Source organism: Ahaetulla prasina, chromosome 1, assembly GCF_028640845.1.
Source record: "Ahaetulla prasina isolate Xishuangbanna chromosome 1, ASM2864084v1, whole genome shotgun sequence".
Classification (NCBI taxonomy): Eukaryota; Metazoa; Chordata; class Lepidosauria; order Squamata; family Colubridae; genus Ahaetulla; species Ahaetulla prasina.
Window position 1 is genome coordinate 216,720,756 of NC_080539.1, and position 21,197 is coordinate 216,741,952.

Sequence of the window (21,197 nt, forward strand, 5' to 3'; positions counted from 1 at the left end):
TCTAAGCCCCTAGGTAGTTCCTTAGGTGAGGCTTAATTATGATTGCAGTTGCAACCCGTCTTCCAAGAAACTCAGCAATTAATCAAATAATAATGATTCCAAATATTGTTGCAGCAACCTGAAGAATAGGTGAGAAGGAGAAACAGTGAGTCACCTAGAATCACATACATTGTTTGTCTTTTCTCACATGGCCTAGGACTTTTAGTCTTTGGGTTTATTCAGAAGAAGTGCAAAGTGTAAATTATTTGCACAACTTATGAGTTTTTCCTGGTTAGTGGAAAGACTCACTCACCATCTAATTCCAATTTTGCTTCTTTCTTTCTGGGTTCCTGCTTTCTGTTCTGACCCAGCTCCACAAACCCGACAAACCCTCTGGCGTGAACTCAAAAGATTCTTTTATTAGGAATGCTGACAAATCCGTCCGGCCGGAAGATGAATAGTTGTCTGCCACACCTATTCATCTCCACCTCCTGACTTTTATTCCCAGAGCTAGGGTGGGGCCTCGTTAGCGGCGGTGGTTCTTCCTTCCTCAGGATCGGCCCACGGCTTTGCACTGCTCTCCCCTTCTCTGCCTTCTGCGCATCCGCGCGTCAGGCACTGGACCCAGCTGTTCCTCTTCTTTTTCATCAACCACCTCCAGACCTGGGGGCTTTTGACAGAAGCGGGTCTCTTTCTCTCTGCCAGCTCCATTCCCTCTTCCCCCTCGGAGCTCCCAGGTTGCCCCGATGCTGACCCTGACTCCCACACCTCCTCCTCCTCCTCTGATTCAGCTGCTGGAGGGACCAGCGGCCGACAGGCCACAACACTTTCTATATAGAACAGAGATCTCCAACCCCTGGTCCATGGACTGGCACCAGTCGGCTGCATGCCTGAAACCAGGCCACGCAAACAAGAGAAGCCCCATCCATGGGATGCAGGTAGCACGCGAAACCACACCTCCTCTGGTCTGCAGAAAAAACTCTCTCCATGGAACCTGTTCCTGGTGCCCAGAAGGTTGGGGGCTGCTGATAAAGAATACAGGTAGTCCTCTACTTACAATTATTCATTTAGCAAACATTCAAGTTTAGACTGGCACTGAAAGATGTGATTTATGATTGGTTCTCGCACTTATGACAACTTACAGTTGGTTCTCACACTTACGACAATCACAGCCATGCGATCAACAGTAAGATGTTTCACAACTGTACTGTATTTGAGGCAGTGGTGAAATTCTTTTTTTTTTTTTACTACCTGTTCTATGGGCGTGGCTTGGTGGGTGTGACAGGGTAGGATACTGCAAAATCTCCATTCCCACCCCACTCTGGGGCCAGCCAGAGGTGGTATTTGCCAGTTCTCCAAACTACTCAAAATTTCCACTACCGGTTCTCCAGGACCTGTCAGAATTTTCCCCTTGATTTACGGTATTTGTAGCATCACAGGGTCATATGATCACAATCTATGACCTTCCCAGCCGGCTTTCAACAAGTAAAATCAATGGGGGTACCCAGATTTGCTTAACCACCACTTGATTTATTTAACCACCATAGTGATTCACTTAAAAACCATAGGGAAAAGGTCATAAAATTGGGTGCAACTCACTTAACAACCTCCTTGCTTAGCAATAGAAATTATTGTTCCAATTTTGGTTGTACGACATGAACTAACTCTATACTGGTTTCTTTTTCTCCTTGCACTAATAACAATCACTGTTTATTCCAAACAAGTGATCTGGACAGGTGAGCAAAGAACTGTACTTAGCTTTACAATGCAAGTCTCCATTAAAGTTTCCAATCTTTTTAAGTACCTAGTTCAAAATGGAGGTATCCTTTGAAAGGGGGAAAAGATAAATATCATCTATCAGATATAACCCAATGGCAATATTTACAAACATTTTTGTTAACAACATTGGATCAACAGCATTTTCTGCTTTTGAGACACCTGAGATATTAGAGCAACTTGTTAAATTTATTTATTTATTTATTCAACTTATATGGCGCCCATCTTGTCCAGAGGCGACTCTTGGTGGTTTACAATCATTAAAGTTTTAAACCTTTAAAACTAAAAAACAAAACAAAAAACTCCAGAATTATTTTTATAGATATTTGTTATTAGTAAGTCAGTTTTGATTTTCAGCTATTAAGAAATGGGTGGAATAAAGATACAGAGGTTCCTGTATTGTCTAGTCAATGGGAGAATGACTTAACTTCTATAGCAAGAATACCAGTGGACATCAAATTATGGCCAGTAAAACAAACATAATATTTAAAATGTATTGGATTCCATTACATTGCAAAAGGACTTTTAAAAACAGTGGTTGTTGGAGATGCAATAAGAATATTACTTCTTTAAAAATATGTTTCTATACTATCCTATTGTTACCAAGTTCTGAGAGAAAGTAGTGGATTATGTAAATAAATTTGTGCAAGAAAAGCTAAAATTTTCAAACAATAGTATTCTCTCGAATTATGTATCTAATATATCAGGGGTGAAATCCAGCAGGTTCTGACAGGTTCTGGAGAACCAGTAACGGAAATTTTGAGCAGTTCTGAGAACCGGTAGCGAACTTTTAAGAGAACTGGCAAATACCAGTTAGGTGCAGGGGTGAAATCTAAAAATGTTCCCTACCGGTTCTGTGGGCATGACTTAATTGGTGGGCATGGCTTGGTGGTCAGATGACTGGGTAGGCGTGGCTAATAAAAATAAATAATAAAAATATTAAACAAAGTATACAAAACAATAAGAGGTACCAAAAACCAGCTTTCACACTTTACACACACACAACACAACTGACTCACACACAATGTAAAAGCAGCTGCACTTCACTCAAAATGGCCCCTGCAACAAGCAGGAACCTCACACAGCCACAAAAAGCTCAAAAACCAACTTTCACACTTTACACACACACAACACAATACAACTGACACACATACACACACACACACACAATGCCACATACAGCTTTGTGAGATTTTGTGTGTTTGTGTAGTTAGAGTGAAACACTACAGAAACACACCAAACATCAGAAAGCTGCACAAATATTTTATTGTATTATTTTATTTCATTTATATTTTTAGATCAGGGGTCTCCAACCTTAGTAACTTTAAGGTTTGTGGACTTCAATTCCCAGAGTTCCTCAGCCAGGAAAGCTGAGGAACTCTGGGAGTTTAAGTCCACAAGCGTTAAAGTTACTAAGGTTGGAGACTCCTGTTTTAGATAAAAGCAGCTAAATTTAAAACTTCCTTAACTTTAAATTGCTGTCTAAAAAAACCCAACTCCTTAAAAAAAACCCAATTAACTATTTTTAATAGTTTACTTACTCAATTGGAGACAGGCAGATTGAGTTGCTCACCGAGGAGATGGATTGCAGGCAGGCAGATTCAGTTGCTAGCTGATGCAACTGATTGCAGCAGTCGAAGCAAAGCAAGGCTTTGTGAGCCCAAAAGGAGAGCAATTATAGGTAAGTGGGCACGGGGTGGATGGGTTGGCATGGGCTGTTGTAAGAGGTTGTAAAAAAGTGATTTTAAAAGCCGGTGATGATGAGGCAATTCAGCTGGGATTGCCAGAGGAAAAAAAGATTTTAAAAGGCTCCTCTGACGATCCCAGCTGAAGTTCCCTGATCGCAGCCCAGAACCTTTTAAAAGGATTGTATTAACTACCTCTTCGGCTGAAGAGCTTGTAGAAAACAAGTTTTTTAAAGGTTCTGGTGATCAGGCAACTCAGCTGGGATCACCAGAGGAGCCTTTTAAAACCTTTTTTTTATTTACAACCTCTTCAGCCAAGAGGTTGTTAAAAAAAAAACTTTTAAAGGGTTCTGATGATCCCAGCTGAGCCGTGCGATCATCAAAGGCTTTTTTTTTACTTTTAAAAGGATTTTTTATATATATCCATTATCCTTATTTCTGTGTTTTTCTCTTTTTTGTTATCAATTAAAAAGCAATAAAACTAAAAAAGAAAGGGGAAACAGACAGTAACACTCTTGAAGCCATGTTTTCATTTAACAGGGATAATTTTTTTCACCAGAAAGGCCAAAACCATAATCAAAAAGTATCACTGTTCTATAGGCCATGCCCATAGGTTTTTTGGGAATGGTATCTGTGTCAGCAATGGTACCCGAAACCCTTTCTTTTCTCCTTTTCTCAAGTTTGATGTTTTACAATCCAGTAATTGTGAGTTGCTTATTATTGTATGCCTCTTTATACAACAATGCACGTGATAAAACGAATTCAGTGAGGGAATTTTTACACCAATGTGGAATTATTTTATTTATTTATTTATTTTATTAAATTTTTATACCGTCCTTCTCCCGAAGGACTCAGGGCGGTGTACAGCCAAAGATAAAACACGAAATATATACAATTAAAACATTTAAAACCTAGCAAATTACAAAAAGGCTGATAATTAAAAATTTAGTTTTAAAATTTTAGAAATATTAATAAAACCCCGAATTAAAATTTAACACTATTATGCCAGTCCCGCTTGAATAAATAGGTGTGTTTTTAACTCACGACGGAAGGTCCGAAGGTCAGGCATTAAGAATTTAAAGTTCTTTTCATATTCCATATGCATACATTGGGAGCCAGCTTGGTGTAGCTAGAAACCAGGAGACCGTGAATTCTAGTCCACTTTAGATACAAAGCCAGCTGGGTGACCTTAGGCCACTTATCCCATTTTCAGGAGGCAAAATGGACTTTCTTGGGGTTTTTTTTTCTTTTTTCTTTTGAAGATGTTTCACTTCTCCTCCAAGAAGCTTCTTCCAGTTGCCTCCTGAAAAAAAGCACCTTTGGGACAACCATGATCTGGATGATTGAGAATCTCTACAGATTTCGGCCACTTATTTACTCTCAACCCTAAGAAGGAGACAATGGCAAACCACTTCTGAAAATGCTGCCTAGAAAACTGCCCAACCATGTGGACATCAGGAATCAAAATTAACTTGAAGAGGAAGGAAAAAAACACAGGAAAAAAAATCAAATGTTTAGAGAATAATTCAACATCAAGCAAAAAGAAAGGTATGTGATATTTCTTTGGTTGTTTAATGTGCTTATGGACAAACATATGCAAGATATTTGCGGTGATGCTAGAGGCATGATGCTTGACTTCCTTATGAATAAAACTTACTTTATTGTTACAAAATATAGAAATATCAGTGATGATAATATATTAAACTGTGTTCTTCTCCTGAATATTTTTAAACACTAGAATACTGGTTCCATTTATTTAAAGCTGGCCTTGTAAATGTATAACGTATCGGCATGAACAAACAATGCTCTACAGCAATGTAAACAGGGAAAAGGTGGGAAGAAAGAATGATAACGATTGAACGGACTTGAAAATGTACATAGGAGTCCAAAAAGCATGTTTTGTCGTGTTTCTCTCAGTACAGATGGGATGGGAAAGATTGCTTACAAGACATCTGTTAACGAATTGCTTGGATCTGATTTTACAGTTCTGCAAGCCACAAAAAGCATATTGTGAAAGAAAGCTCCTGCCTTCACTGGATTGCTGTCAGTCCAGCTTTGAGTCCTATGCTGAGAGCCATGATCAAGCATGATCAATAGTTGATTTTTTAAATTTTATTTTAGCCTATGCTTGATCTTAGCAAAACAAAAACCAGACAAATGGATACTGAGATGCCTTTCAACAAGTGATCTTTAAAAGCTGCAGAGAGCTGAGAAAGTGAAGACCGATGCCATGGCCTGTTTGGGGATGTTGATATAAAGCTCTCAGTGCCATCCTATCAGAGATGAATATAAATGCAAAGCAGTCCTTCACCCATGTCTTAAAATTCGAAAGCTCAGGCTTGCGCTAAGACCATCAGCCCAGGCTGAGAAATTAACCTATGAAAGTAATCTAGTAAACGCCTAAGAGAACATTCTCATGTTGAAGTGTTCTTCCTGCTTAATGAGATAAGAAATGCTTGTCAAACTGCGCTGGCTTTGGTAACAGTTTAACAGGAGCAACAGACTTAAGCAACTAAACCAGGGACAAAGTTTTTTAGATCAAAGACTGGCCCTGCAACTAGACTGGGAAAACATTAGGGGTGATTGACCTGACAGTCTGGTAGATTCATTATTTTCTCTGGCCTTTTCCCCCATCCATTCTATTTCATGGCTGACTTGTGCACTGCCCAGGAAGACAAATATATTGGTCATTTGACCTTCTGTTTACAAGGACTGCTGTCGTGAAGCAAAGGATTTTGCATTGCTGCTGGATAATCACAAGGCAAAAATTAGATTATCTCTTTATTTCTTTCCCCCAGCCAGCTAATTGTCAGTAGACCCGTTGTCAACCTGGAATAAGAATTTGAAGTTGGGAATTAAAAGCAAGTAGTAAGTGAGACCGTGAGACAACGCTTGCTAATGAAATGAACCAAGACTGACCTTAAAGGCATTTTAAAGAAAGGTAAATACAGTTTCCCCCACTCTCACTTAGTGTGATCTGATGGGTGCTTCTCAAAGGGTCTATAATAATTCAGCGTGGCCAACTAGCCACAGCCAACTCACCAAGGCCAACTTGCTATAGCTAACTCTCTGCGGGACAACTAACCACAGCCAACTCACCATGGGACAACTCACTGCAGGACAAGAATTACACTAATATCAAAGAAATGGTGGAATAAAATCATTAAAGAAAGGATGCAAAAAGAGAAGCAGAATAAAATTAAAAAATTAAAATTAAAATATTTTAAAATTTATTTTAAATAATTACATGCAATTGTTAAATTGTCCTGCTTCGAGTTGTCCCATGGTAAGTTGGCCATGGACAGTTGGCCCGTGGAGAGTTGGCCAAGGCAACTTGACCGAAGCGAGTTGGCTGTGGCATGTTGTCCCTTTCTGTCGTCAAAGGCCTGGAGAAGGCTGTGCATCCCTGCTACAAATGAGAAGTTGATTTATTTCCATAATACAAGCAACTGCTTTGTGTCAAATGCATGTACAACTCTGACATCTTTTGAGAATTTCTCCTTTTTTCACTTCACTTCTCAGCTTGGCCTCTAAACTGGCCCCAGGATTTTTACCCACTGTTTTCCCTGTTGCCTCTTTCACAACCAAGGGAAGGTGGAAGAGAAAACCTAGGTATGAAATGCAATCAGATGGAAGAGCAAAATGTACCTGAGTTAAGGAAGTGGAAAAGATTACTGTGAGAAATTTAGAATGGCTCCTCCTAGAGAAACAAAAAGAAAATGACTGTCCTATAGCCGTGTTGGTGAACCTATGGAACATGTGCCGGGAAAGCAGCATGCAGAACTATCCCATGAGGGATGCGCAGCCTTGCTGGCTCCTTTTCCATGTTCCTGTGCACAAATCCATGCCAGCCAGCTGACCTTTGCGCGTGTGGGATCACCAAAACCCAGAAGAGCAGCATTCTGTCGCACATGCGCAAGCCGGCACCCGAACTTCCAGGTTTATGTCGCATGCATGCGCGATCGCCAACAGTTCATTGGGCGTGCGTCCATGCCGGAAATGGGAAGTTCAGATGCCAGCTCACGCATGCACAATGGAACACTGCTCTTCCGGGTTTTGGCGCTCCCAGCAAGGCCGCCTGGTCCAGGCAGGATGGTTTTGTGTGCCATTTCCGGCACGTAGGCCAGCACGCGGTGACGTAAAAGGTTAGCCATCACTGTCCTATCGGATCAAAAGACTGATATTAGGTGATTTTTTTTGGCCACTCAGGAGTTTGATGTTCATTCACTTCAGAGATAGGAATCTACTATTTATGGCAATGTAAAATCTCAATCGTTATAAACACTGTCGGAAGACAACATTAGTGAAAGGTCTCACATGGGTGGTCTATGCAGAGGCTATGGCTCCCTTTGAAGGTCTTCAGGATTCGAAGAACTGCCCAGCCCAAAACTAATTGGAAGATAAACAGTCTTGGAGTGGAAGCTTATTCTAAGGAAGCAATTGCTGTTCCTGAATTGGGAATGCTGTGCTCTCTCCCTTTAAAGGGTGATCTGTGCTCCTCCAATTTGCCTCCCACCAGTCCGATGGATGGTTAAAAGAGCTCAAATGCAGGAACCCTGATTTACCAGTCTTTTTAAGGGAACAGAAATTTGCCATCCGGATGGTTTCTTTTTCCTTATTTTGGGGAAGGGGTACTGCTTAGCCATAAGACAAAGGAACAGGGACAAAGCAATTGATTAAGGATGTTACATGCCACCAAGCTGTAGTTGGCTCTAAGCAACTACATTGATTTTTCTCCCTGATGAGCTGTTCCTAATCTGATTGTTCAGCTCTTTCAACAGGGCGCTCATTGCTACTGTAACTGAAACCATCCACCTTGCTGCTGGTCATCCTCTTCTCTCCCTTTTTTATCTTTCCCAGTATTGGAGCCTTCTCCAGAGAGTCTTTGCACAATATGTCTGAAGTAGGATAATTTCAGCCTGGTAATTTGGCCTTGACTCAGCGACGAAATCCACTTACCTTCGGTACCGGTTTGGGAACGGGAGCACGCGCACCTCTTCTGCGCATGCAGAATATGTGTGTGTGTGTATTAAATTTACTGACAAAGAAATAAAGGGAGACTAGTATTTCAAGCTATTTAGCTCTCATCAGCTAAAATAGTTTGTCGTGAAAGCGACTGCCTGGAGGGCTCCTGGATCGAGGCTGAAAGGTGAAAGGGAAGCAGTATGCTCCCTCCCGTATTTAGGTAGACCAAGTTGCTTCGATAGGAAAAATCCATTACACACACACACACACACACACACACACACACACACACACACATACACACATATATATTTGTTTTCTGAGGTTTTTGCGGGTGTTTGTACGTAGGTCTTTGGTTATTCGGGGTTTCTCCCACGTAAAATTGGAAGTGTCTTGGCGACGTTTCGACGAAGTCTCATTCATCATCTTCAGGCTTCAGCTTCGTGCTTCTGAGAGCAATGTGTGATTGCACATTGCAGCAATGTGTGATTGCAGAAACTGTCATTGCAGTTTCTTCCTTTTTAAGTGCTAGTGGGGGTTTGAACTGATTGGGTGGGAGCTTGGCTGTGCTCTGATTGGATGGGGGTTCATCAGCGAAGAAATCCAACAAAGAATCATTCCCAGAGAGAAATCATCCAGATGCTCTAAGCTCTATGGTCTCCCCAAGATACACAAAGAAGGAACCCCACTCAGACCCATAGTCAGCTCCATAGGCTCACCTCTACAAAACCTAGCCAAATTTCTCACCAAACAACTACAGCCCTACGCAGAATCCATTGCCTCACATGTAAAAAACTCATTCCAGTTCATAGAGATCATAAAGAAACAAAACTTACAGCCCAGCGACCTACTCGTGAGCTTTGATGTCATATCCCTCTTCACCCAAGTGCCAATCAAAGAAGCCTTGACAGCTATCCAAAACAAATATAACCCCCCCAAGCACATCCTAGATCTGACCAACCACTGCCTATCCAACACATACTTCATCTATAACGGACAAAAATACAAACAAATAGAAGGAGCACCCATGGGATCACCCCTCTCACCTGTCATTGCCAACCTCTACATGGAACACTTTGAAACCCAAGCACTAGAAAAATCTGATCACAAACCCAAACTCTGGCTCAGATACGTAGACAACACCTTCATAATCTGGCCACACAGGAAAGAAAAACTTGACAACTTCCTCACACACCTCAATAGCCTACACCCCAAAATACAGTTCACCATGGAAACAGAAGTTAACAACCAACTTCCCTTCCTAGATGTCTTAGTCTACAGGAAACCCAATGGCTCCCTAGGACACACCATCTACCAGAAGAAAACACACACAAACCTCTATCTGCACGCACTCTCACACCACCACCCAGCACAGATCAACTCCGTAGCCAAGACACTCATCTCCAGAACAAAACGCTTAGCTGACGAACAACACCTAAAAACCGAACTACACACTCTCACTAACATACTAACATCCAATGGATTCCAGAGAAATAAGATTACCAAACTAATCCAAAAAGAAACTAAAACCCAAGACAGAGAACAAGAAAACGGCACAGCCCTCCTCCCATATATAAAAGGCACCACAGACAGAATCAGCAAGATCCTCCACAAACACAACATCAAGACAGCATTTTGCACAAACCGAAAAATATCTACCATCCTAAGAAACCCCAAAGACAAAATTAGAAAATCAAGGAGTATATGAAATCCCATGCACCGCCTGCCCCATCAATACATTGGACAAACCAACAGAAGAATAAGTGCACGCATTGAAGAACACAAGAACTCAGTCAAAAAAGAGGAACCAACTTCTTCCCTGATCCAACACCTTAAAGCCACAGGACACGATATTGACTTTAAAAAGACCAGAACTATCGCCAAAACTGAACACTTTAACAACAGAATAATCAGAGAAGCCATCGAGATAGAAAAACGCCCACACAGCATGAACAAACGAGATGATACCTCCCGCTTACCAGCCATTTGGAAACCCGCCCTTATTGACAAACGAGTCCCTAACACGAGGAATGACACCAGACCCACACTCACAAGGTCCACACAGGATGTCACCACCACACATCCACCCAGAAAGTAGACCCAAACCCACAGTGATCATGAAGCACGACCAAGGACCAGAAGCCAGACCGCAGCTGCAACATTAGCCATTTCAAACCCCTCCAATCCATATATGCAGCAGACTGACACCCACTATGAAGATGTAGCACAACCACGAACATGAAGCCAAACAAGAGCAATGCATCTCACCAGCTCAAATCCCCCTGCAACTCAGACTAAGCTGAGCACAACCAAGCTCCCACCCAAACAGGACACACCCCCAGGCAATCAGAGCCCAAAAAAAAACCCCATCCAATCAGAGCACAGCCAAGCTCCCACCCAATCAGTTCAAACCCCCACTAGCAGTTAAAAAGGAAGAAACAGCTGCAATCACACATTGCTCCCAGAAGCACGAAGCTGAAGCCTGAAGATAGACTCTGCGCATGCGCAAGATGGCTGCTTAACCGGGAGATCGGGAGGACGACGATCCGGTGAAGTGGGGGATGGCGACGCTCAGGCGGCCTGCCGAGCAGCCTACGCCCCCCGGCTAGGTCTATTACCATCTGAGCAGCCGTGAGAGGGGTCTTGGGACCTCCTTGGACTCACGGCTGCCGAGACCGAAGCCGGGGAAGAGCGAGCTGCGAACGGCGGCCATTTTACTACTCGGCCGGGCGGGAGCCGAAGAAAGAAACAGCTGGGCATGGAGGAAGGACGCCGGTACCTAGGTGGCCTGCCGAGCGGTTTCGCCCCCCGATTCGGTATGTCATCTTTCGGGCAGCCGGGGGAGAGGTCTGGGAGCCTCTCTGGACCCCCGACTGCCGGGAACGAGGCCGAGGGATGGGCGAGCTGCGGATGGCAGCCACTGGGCTACGGACGAGGCTGCGGCTTGGATTTGGCTGTTGGAAGCCGCAGCTGGGTTTTTCCCCCCGTTTCGTTGCTTTCTTGGCATCTGACGTCTTCGGATGGTTTCTGGGCTCTCCAGCTCTTCTTGACTTCCCCTGACCCCCTCTGGACTTGTTGGAGGGGCCTAGGGTGAAGGGCTGTGAAAGATCCCTCTTGTGGCCCCCACCGGAGGTGTCCTGGCCTAGCTTGGCCTGGTCAGGCCTAGCGGGGCCTGCCTCTTCTCGGACTAGGAGTTGCATTACCATCTGCAACATGGGTCAGCTGCATTTGTCATCTTGCACTTCATATGGCCGGCTGGAGTTAGGGGTTATGGCCATTTTTGGGACTGTCCGGGAAGGTGATTGGGGACCGAATGGTGTATTGGGGCCCTACTCTGCAACATCTTTTGAGGAAACATCCACTTTGGAAATCTCGGTGACGCCACGAACGGGGGAGATGAATACCACCTCTATTAGGATGGATTTTAGGACTAAGCTTTCCGCAGAGTCACAATAACTTTTTACTATCAGACTGTATCTGCGACTTATACCAGCTTGTACCAGCTTTAAGCCAGCCACCATCTGAAGACATTTTGGAAGATGGGTATCCACTTGGACTTGGCATTACATCCTGCCACCCCAGACATTACATTGCTACCTCACGTCGTCTTCTCTCTCCTGTTTATGCTTTTAACCTATTTATGCGATATTCTGCCTTAGAACTCTTGCACCTGCGAGGTGCCCCCGCCTCGCAGGAATGGCCCGCCGCATTATCAAGGGCCGGCCTCAATGACGGGTCCTGGGACCCACAGAGGTGGCATGCAAAAAAAAAGAGCCTTTGGGGGTTTTTAGATAGGGCTTTTTTAAGGGGTGGGAGGGTTAGGGCGGGCGTTGGGGGTAGCCCGTCGGGAGGGGAGCCAGTCCTTGCGCGTGCTCGTGACGGTTCTTTAATAGGTTCAGAGGTTAGGGGGGGAGATTGCGTTCCTGTTGGTGAGGGTGGCCCGATTTTCACGGTAAGTGGGAGGGGCAGATATGGCGGAAGGGGGGGATCATATCGTTCTGGGGGGGCGCGCGCCCGATGTTTGCAAGCAGTCGCACGCCCCGATCCCTCGTCCTTTTCCCGTTCCCCGGATGGTCAAGACCCCCAGAGCCTGGGCCTGCAGCTGATGTTATGCAACGCACGGTCCGTAGTTAATAAGGCCCCCCTAATATATGACCTTATTCAGGGGGGCGCTGCGGACCTTATAGGCGTTACGGAAACCTGGCTGGGCACGGAAGGGGGTGTGCCCCTTGTGGAGATGTGCCCGCCGGGTTTCCGTGCATTCCATCAGCCGAGGGCTCAGGGTAGGGGTGGCGGGGTGGCGGTTGTGATTAGATAGGGTCTAGAGCCGAGGGAGACCACTGTACCTCAGATTGCTGGGTGCGAATCCCTCTTTGTGAGATGGGGTCATAGGTGCCAGATGGGTTTGCTGATCACGTACCTGGCTCCTTGCTGCGTGACAGCTGCCCTGCCCGAGCTCCTGGAGGTGCTGGCCGGGGTGGCAGTTGAGACCCCCAGACTTTTAGTCATGGGGGACTTTAACTTGCCATCGTCCGGCCCGTCATCGACGGCAGCCCGGGAGTTCATGGCTTCCATGACGGCCTTGGACCTGACCCAAGTAGTTGATGGCCCTACTCACATTGGGGGTGGCACTCTGGACCTGATTTTTGTCTCTGGTCAGTGGTTGAGAGATCTGGACTTAAAGGAAATAGTCACTGAATCATTAGAAATCAAAATAAAATCAATCCTCGAAAATGATTGATGCCTGTCAGAAAAGAAGGTAAAATCCTCTCTTCTGTATTATGTTCTCTCCAAATATCTCTTAATTCCAAGTCCTCCATTATTTCAAAAACCTTTGGTAATTTACTACTTGACATCTTCCTTAAACTTTTTTGTCTTTTGAGTATCCAACACACCATTCCAATCACCCATTAATATATATGATTTATAATCCCAAAACACTATTCTTTTATGTAAAAACTTGAAAAAATTTTCTTGTTGTTGATTCGGAGCATAAACTCCTATTAATAATACCTTCTTTCCCTCCAACAAAAGTTCAATAGCAATGTATCTTCCTTGCTTATCCACCTCAATTAATTTTGCTGATATATCCTTTTTTATATATATAACTAAACCATTTTTTTTTTCCAAAGAGGAGGCAACAAAATGTACCCCCAGTTTTGAGTTTATCAAATATTTCTGGTCTAAAGATCTAATATGTGTTTCTTGTAAACAAGTAATGTCATTTTTAAATTGTTTCAAATAATGAAATACTTTCCTTCTCTTCTGCGGTGAATTCAAACCATTAACATTCCAAGATAATAGTTTAATTGCCATTATCGGCCAAAGGAAACTTTTGGAACAGCAGCGAGATCACATTTTACTTTAGGCCTTGCTCCTCCCACTGTTTCCGTTGTAGTAGTTGCCAGTTGTTGTTGTGCCTTCATCTCTTGTTCCTTGCGTTTAGCAGCAGCTCTTGTCAGCCTTTGTTCTTTTGAATCTAAACCCGTCGTAGGTATTTCCAACACTTGTAGTAAATCTTCTTCCATCACAATCTGTTCTTGTACCTGCTTCACTTCTCTTCCTTCACTTCAACCTCCTGCTTCTAGCTTCCAATGGGGGAAGACTTCCAACTTTTAATACCTCAACATAAAATTCTCTTGCTTTTCCAACTGTATTGAGACGATGTACTTTCCCTGCATAGTATACTATTATACCAGTTGGAATATCCCATCTATATTCAATCTGACGTTTTTTAAGTTCATTCACCAGGAAGGCAAATTCCTTCCTAGCCCTCAACATTTTGGTGGAATTTCCTTTAATATCAAAATATCTTGACCAGCAATCTGAATCTTCTCCCCTTATATGAGCTTGCAAAATCTGATTTCTCACTGTTCTGTTTGTAAAATAAATAACAACATCCCTTGGCAACTTTTTTGCCTTGCTATCCAAGAATTCACGATATATTTTATCAATTTGATAAGCCACATCTGCTGGACGAGCTGCTAATATCTCAGCAAATACTTCAGAAAAATTTCCTTAAATTCTCTTCCTTATTTTCTTTCAAACCTCGAATTCTAAGAGCAAATTCCATATTTCTATATTGTATCAAAACTATTTCATCCTCTGTTTTTTCCATTTTACTTTGAAATTCATCCATTTTATTTTCTAATTTTAAATTATGTTGCTTAATTTCTTCAACCTCCTCTTCCAATAAAATCACATTCGTTGCCAAACTTCGTACTGCCATTACAAATCCTTCTTTTTAACTTCTTTATTTCCCACTTGAATTTCTGATATCTGCTCTTTCATTTCAGACATCTCATCAGTTATTACTTTAAATTTTTCTTCTATAAAACCTTTTAAGTTCTCTTGTAACGCCTCTAAATTCAATGTTCTAGTCTCTGCTGTATGAGCTGGAGAGGCACCAGCTGATAAAGTTCCAGAGCTCTTTGTTACAGTAGACTTTAATTGTTTGGCTGCCATCTTCTATAAAATTATTTATTTATTTATTTCCAACTTAATATTCACTTTAAATCTTCTTAGCTTCTAAAAAAACACAGTCTTTTAAAGCAATATTTAAAAATCTCCCTAGATTCTATCAACAGGCAGCAAAGAGTTAAAAAGTTAAAGCAGCAAGTAACATGCAAATTACCAACTGCAGACAAACGCTGAAAGTATCACTTTCGCTTTCCACTCGTTAACTTGTTAACAATTCGCCTCCATTTTCTTGCTGTTTTCAAGCTTGTTACAAAGTATCGGGGAATCGGCTTGGCTACTTGCATAAAGTTGAGACCCCAGACTTTTAGTCATGGGGACTTTAACTTGCCATCGTCCGCTCGCCATCGACGGCAGCTCGGGAGTTCATGGCTTCCATGACGGCCTTGGACCTGACCCAAGTAGTTGATGGCCCTACTCACATTGGGGTGGCACTCTGGACCTGATTTTTGTCTCTGGTCAGTGGTGAGAGATCTGGACTTAAAGGAAATAGTCACTGAACCTTTGTCATGGTCAGATCACTCTCTCCTTCGCCTGGACTTTCTGACCGCCATTCACCACCGCAGGGAGACGGAGCCGACACGCTTGGTTCCGGCCCCAGGCGCCTGATGGACCCGGAGGGTTCCGGACGGAGCTTGGGCCATTTCCTGAGGGTCTGGCTCACGGCTCGGCTGAGGAACTTGTTATGCGCCTGGGAACGGGCCGCGGGGCCTTAGACCGTGTCGTGCCTTTGCGGCTCTGACCCGGCGCAGGTCCCAACCGGCTCCTTGGTTCTCCGAGGAGCTGAGAGGATGAAGCGCCAGAAGACGCCAGAGAGTTCCTGGAGGTCCAGCCGCTCAGAAGCTGATCGGACACTAGTGAAGTCCTATACTAGGCTTACCTAGTGGCATTGAGGGAAGCGAGGCGTAGCTACGCCTCCTCATTGCATCGGCAGATAACCGCCCAGCCGCCCTGTTTGGGTGACCCGCTCCTCCTTCACCAGGGGAGCGGGATGACCCGTGCAGGGATGTGCTGAGGAGTTTAACGGTTATCTATACGATAAAATCGCTCAGCTTCGGGATGGTTTGGACCAAGATTGCGTGATACGGGTGAGACGGCTGAGGGTGGTCTTGGTGACATTTTATGGGATGAGTTTGACCCTGTCGCCCCGAGGACATGGACAGGCTGTTGGGAGGCTGAATGCCACCACGTTTACTGGACCTGCCCCTCCTGGTTGGTGCTGGCCACGCAGGAGGTGACACGAGGCTGGCTCCAGGCGATTACGAGCGCCTTGGTGGAGGGTGTCTTCCGCCGCCTTGAAAGAGGCGGTGGTGAGGCCCTCCTCAAGAAGCCTTCCTGACCCGCTGTTTTAGGTAATTATCGCCGGTCTCCAACCCGCTCGCGAAGGTTGTAGAGAGTATGGTGGCATATCAGTTTCCTTGCACCTGGATGAAACTGTCTATCTAGACCTGCTCCAGTCCGGTTTCCGCCCGGTTACAGCACGGAGACGGCTTTGGTCGCGTTGGTGGATGATCTCTGGAGGGCCAGGATAGGGTTGTTCCTCTGCCCTGGTCCTATTAGACCTCTCAGCGGCTTTTGATACCATCGACTATGGTATCCTGCTGCGCCCGGTTGGAGGGATTGGGAGTGGAGGCACCGCTTATCGGTGGTTCTCCTCCTATCTCTCCGACCGTCGCAGCCGGTGTTGACAGGGGGCAGAGGTCGGCCCCGAGGCGCCTCACTTGTGGGTGCCGAGGGATCGATCCTCTCGCCTTCTGTTCAACATCTACATGAAGCCGCTGGGTGAGATCATCAGTGGGTTCGTGTGAGTACCAGCTGTATGCGGATGACACCCAGCTGTACTTTTCCACACCGACCACCCCAACGGTTATCAAGTGCTGTCCCGTGTCTGGAGGCCGACGGGTCTGGATGGGGAGAAACAGGCTCAAGCTCAATCCTCCAAGACAGAGTGGCTGTGGATGCCGGCATCCCGCACAGTCAGCTAACCGCGGCTGACCATCGGTGGCGAGTCATTGGCCCCGATGGAGAGGGTGCGAACTTAGCGCCCTCCTGGATGAACGGCTGTCTCTAGAAGATCACTTGACGGCCGTCTCCAGGAGAGCGTCTACCAGGTTCGCCTGGTGCGCCAGTTGCGCCTTTCTGGACCGGGAGGCCCTATGCACGTCACCACGCCTCGTGACGCCTCGCCTGGATTACTGCAACGCCTCTACATGGGGCTTCCTTGAAGGGCATCCGGAGGCTACAGTTAGTCCAGAATGCGGCTGCGGTGATAGATGGAGCCCTCGTGGCTCCCGTGATAACACCCATCCTGCGCAGGCTGCACTGGCTACCTGTGGCCTTCCGGTGCGCTTCAAGGTTTTGGTGACCACCTTTAAAGCGCCCATGGCATAGGGCCGGGTTATCACGGGACCGCCTACTGCAACCAGATACCTCTCACCGACCCGCGCCTCACAGAGAGGGACTCCTCAGGGTGCCGTCAGCTAGGCAGTGTCGTCTGGCGACGCCCAGGGGAAGGGCCTTCTCTGTGGGGGCTCCCACCCTCTGGAACGAACTCCCCCCAGGACTCCGTCAACTTCCAGATCTTCGAACCTTCCGTCGCGAGCTCAAGACTCATTTATTCATCTGTGCAGGACTGGCTTAGATTTTTAAATTTAGAGGGGTTTTAAATTGATTTTAATATTTATATTTCTATTTTTAATAATTGGTATTATTAATTATTGGCATTAGAATAAGTCTTTTAATGATTATTTTAATTTGTATATTGATGTTTTTATATGCCTGTAAACCGCCCTGAGTCCTTTGGGAGATAGGGCGGTATATAAGTTTAAATAATAAATAAAAATAAATAAATGACGAATGAGACTTCGTCGAAATGTCGCCAAGACACTTCCAATTTTACGCGGGAGAAAACCCGAATAACCAAAGACCTACATATATATATGTTTTCGTAGGTTTTCACGGGTATATGTATACACACACACACATATACACACACACACATATATATACACACACATATACATACACACATATACACATACATATATACACACACACATATACATACACACTCCCATATACACACACACACATATACACACACATATATATACACTCACACACATACACACACACACATATATACACACACACATACACACACACACACACATATACACACACGTATATATACACTCACACATATATACACACTCCCATATACACACACACACATACACACACACACATATACATACACACTCCCATATACACACACACACACATATACACACACACACACACACACACACACACACACACACACAGAGATGATAGATACGATAGATATGATAGATAGATCGATAGATAGATAGATAGATTCTTTGGTTTTCTCAATAATGCAATGTATATTACAGCAATTTCGTCTTCTGTTCTTCAGACTTTTCTAAAGTCACCTTAAACGTGTGACATCTCTTCTTCCATGTACGGCTCCAATTTGGATTGGCTGATCCTAAATGTTATTTTAATGGCATGTGAAATTGAGAAGGAAGAGGAGTGATAGATAGATAGATAGATTCTTTGGTTTTCTCAATAATGCAATGTATATTACAGCAATTTCGTCTTCTGTTCTTCAGACTTTTCTAAAGTCACCTTAAACGTGTGACATCTCTTCTTCCATGTACGGCTCTAATTTGGATTGGCTGATCCTAAATGTTATTTTAATGGCATGTGAAATTGAGAAGGAAGAGGGAGTGATAGATATGTTAACCACCTTGAATAATTTATAAAAATAATAAATGACGAATGAGACTTCAAAATGTCGCCAAGACACTTCCAATTTACGCGGAGAAAACCCAAATACACACACACACACATATATATATGTTTTCGTAGGTTTTCACGGGTATATGTATACAGGTTTTGGTATGTTCAGGTCTTTTCCCGTCTAAGATTGGAAGTATTTGGGCAATGTTTCGATGAGATCTCACTCATCCTCTTCAGGCTTTGGCTTTGTTCTTTGCTCTTTCACTTTGCTCACATAAGAACAAAGCCAAAGCCTGAAGATGATGAGTGAGATCTCATCGAAACGTTGCCTAAATACTTCCAATCTTACACGGAAAAAGACCCAAACATACCAAAACCTGCATACACACATACATACACACACACACACACACACACACACACACACACACACAGAGATGATAGATACGATAGATATGATAGATAGATAGATAGATAGATAGATAGATAGATAGATAGATAGATAGATAGATAGATAGATAGATAGATAGATAGATAGATAGATTGATTCTTTGGTTTTCTCAATAATGCAATGTATATTACAGCAATTTCGTCTTCTGTTCTTCAGACTTTTCTAAAGTCACCTGAAACATGTGACATCTCTTCTTCCATGTACAGCTCTAATTTGGATTGGCTGATCCTAAATGTTATTTTAATGGCATGTGAAATTGAGAAGGAAGAGGGAGTGATAGATATGTTAACCACCTTGAATAATTTATAAAAATAATAAAGGCAGGATATAAATTAAGTAAATATTGTACAATAGTTTGTATGCTCTGTTAAGTCTCTTTTTTTATGTTGGAAGGTAGATTTACTTCTTCCAGTCTTTTGGCCACTGTGTCATTCTCTACATTTGGTTAGAAGCTTGGCTGATTCATCTGTTTTTGTCATATTTCAGTGCATATTGAATCAGTTCCTGTAGCCTTCCAACTTGTTAATGACCAGAATGCTGAACTAACCCCATCTTCTAATACATGTAAGTAGGGAATATCCTCTAAAGTACCTTAGATATTGACATCTCTACTCCCCCAATCTTTGTTTGATCTCTTTTGAATCAATTACTATCCGCCCATTGTTTGAAACTGAGCACTGATTAGCTGGAAGTTTTCTTAATCAGGTATTAGATCAAAAGAATTGACAGCTGCCTAGATTTGCAAACATGCAAAATTTCAGAAAGATTTGGAAATGGAAAGACCTCAGTATCTTGGATTTATTTTCTCAATATGTTAGTGTCTCGGATAATTCTTCTTCTTGCATTATCTTGGTAGATGGTATAAAATGCACACATTCATTTTGCTGTTAGTGTTTTTCTCACATTTTGTATCTCACCTACTTCTGAAACATTTGATGTTTCTGAAAGTTCTTAAATGTGGCTGTTGTTCAGAGTCTCCCACATTTAGTATTTTGTTTCAACATCTCTGCAGTCATCATTCATAGATCAACTCATCCTCTATTTGTATAAGGTAAAGGTAAAGGTTGCCCTCGCACATACGTGCTAGTCGTTGCCGACTCTAGGGGGCGGTGCTCATCTCCGTTTCAAAGCCGAAGAGCCAGCGCTGCCCGAAAACGTCTCCGTGGTCATGTGGCCGGCATGACTCAATGCCAAAGGCGCACGGAACGCTGTTACCTTCCCACCAAAGATGGTCCCTATTTTTTCTACTTGAATTTTTACGTGCTTTCGAAACTGCTAGGTTGGCAGAAGCTGGGACAAGTAACGGGAGCTCACCCTGTTACACGGCAGCACTAGGGATTCGAACCGCTGACCTGCCGACCTTTCGATCGACAAGCTCAACGTCCTATTTGTATACTAATACAATTAAATCATGGTAATTATGCAGGGGTGGGTTCTACTTATCTTTACTACCAGTTTGCAACAGGAGCGGGCATGCGTGCTCGCTTTGCTCGCATGCGCGCACTTCTGCGCATGCACAGAAGCCCCTTGGTGATGTCAGGCTGGGTGGGCGGAGCCTGCTGCAGGTTTTACTACTGGTTCTTATAGAACCTGATAGAACCAAGAGTAACCCACCACTGTAGGTGTGTATGTATTTGATTTCTATCTTGCCTTACCTTGAGGAACTCAAAGCCACATACATAGATCAACTTCCTTTATTTTTTTTCCCCATGACTCCTACCCTGCAGTATAAGTTGGGCTGAGAAAATAAACTAGCCTAAAGGCATCAATTGAGGTTTTTTAGCCAAAGATGGACTCAAACCTGAGTTCCCCAGCCTTAGTCCAGCATCTTTATTAATATACCATGGTGACTCTCCACTTAAAACAATGCCATAAGCAATTATTAAGCAGAGCTTAGCATACCTGAAAAAAATGAATATGAAGACTTGTTAAAAGTTCTATAAGTTCTCCTGAGACAACTTGTTTATTTCAGGCTGCCAGCATTCCTAGAGATCTTTGACATTTTTCCCCTTTCTTTCCTCATTTCCCCTATTTCTTGTTCCCAGAGTGGACTATCCCAAATGTTTCAGAGATTCCAACCTCCCCCTCAAGGAGTGGCT

General features: G+C 43.8%; 1 long non-coding RNA gene across 1 annotated transcript in view; it reads left to right on the forward strand.

Annotated features, from left to right (window-relative positions):
• Positions 1-384: 384 nt before the first annotated feature.
• LOC131202044 (uncharacterized) overlaps positions 385-21,197 on the forward strand; it is a 41,302-nt gene continuing 20,489 nt past the window's right edge. The window contains exons 1-4 of the long non-coding RNA XR_009156049.1: positions 385-1,020; positions 4,703-4,988; positions 6,239-6,381; positions 19,585-19,662. This is a non-coding gene — a long non-coding RNA (uncharacterized LOC131202044). The remainder of the gene's footprint in view (positions 1,021-4,702; positions 4,989-6,238; positions 6,382-19,584; positions 19,663-21,197) is intronic.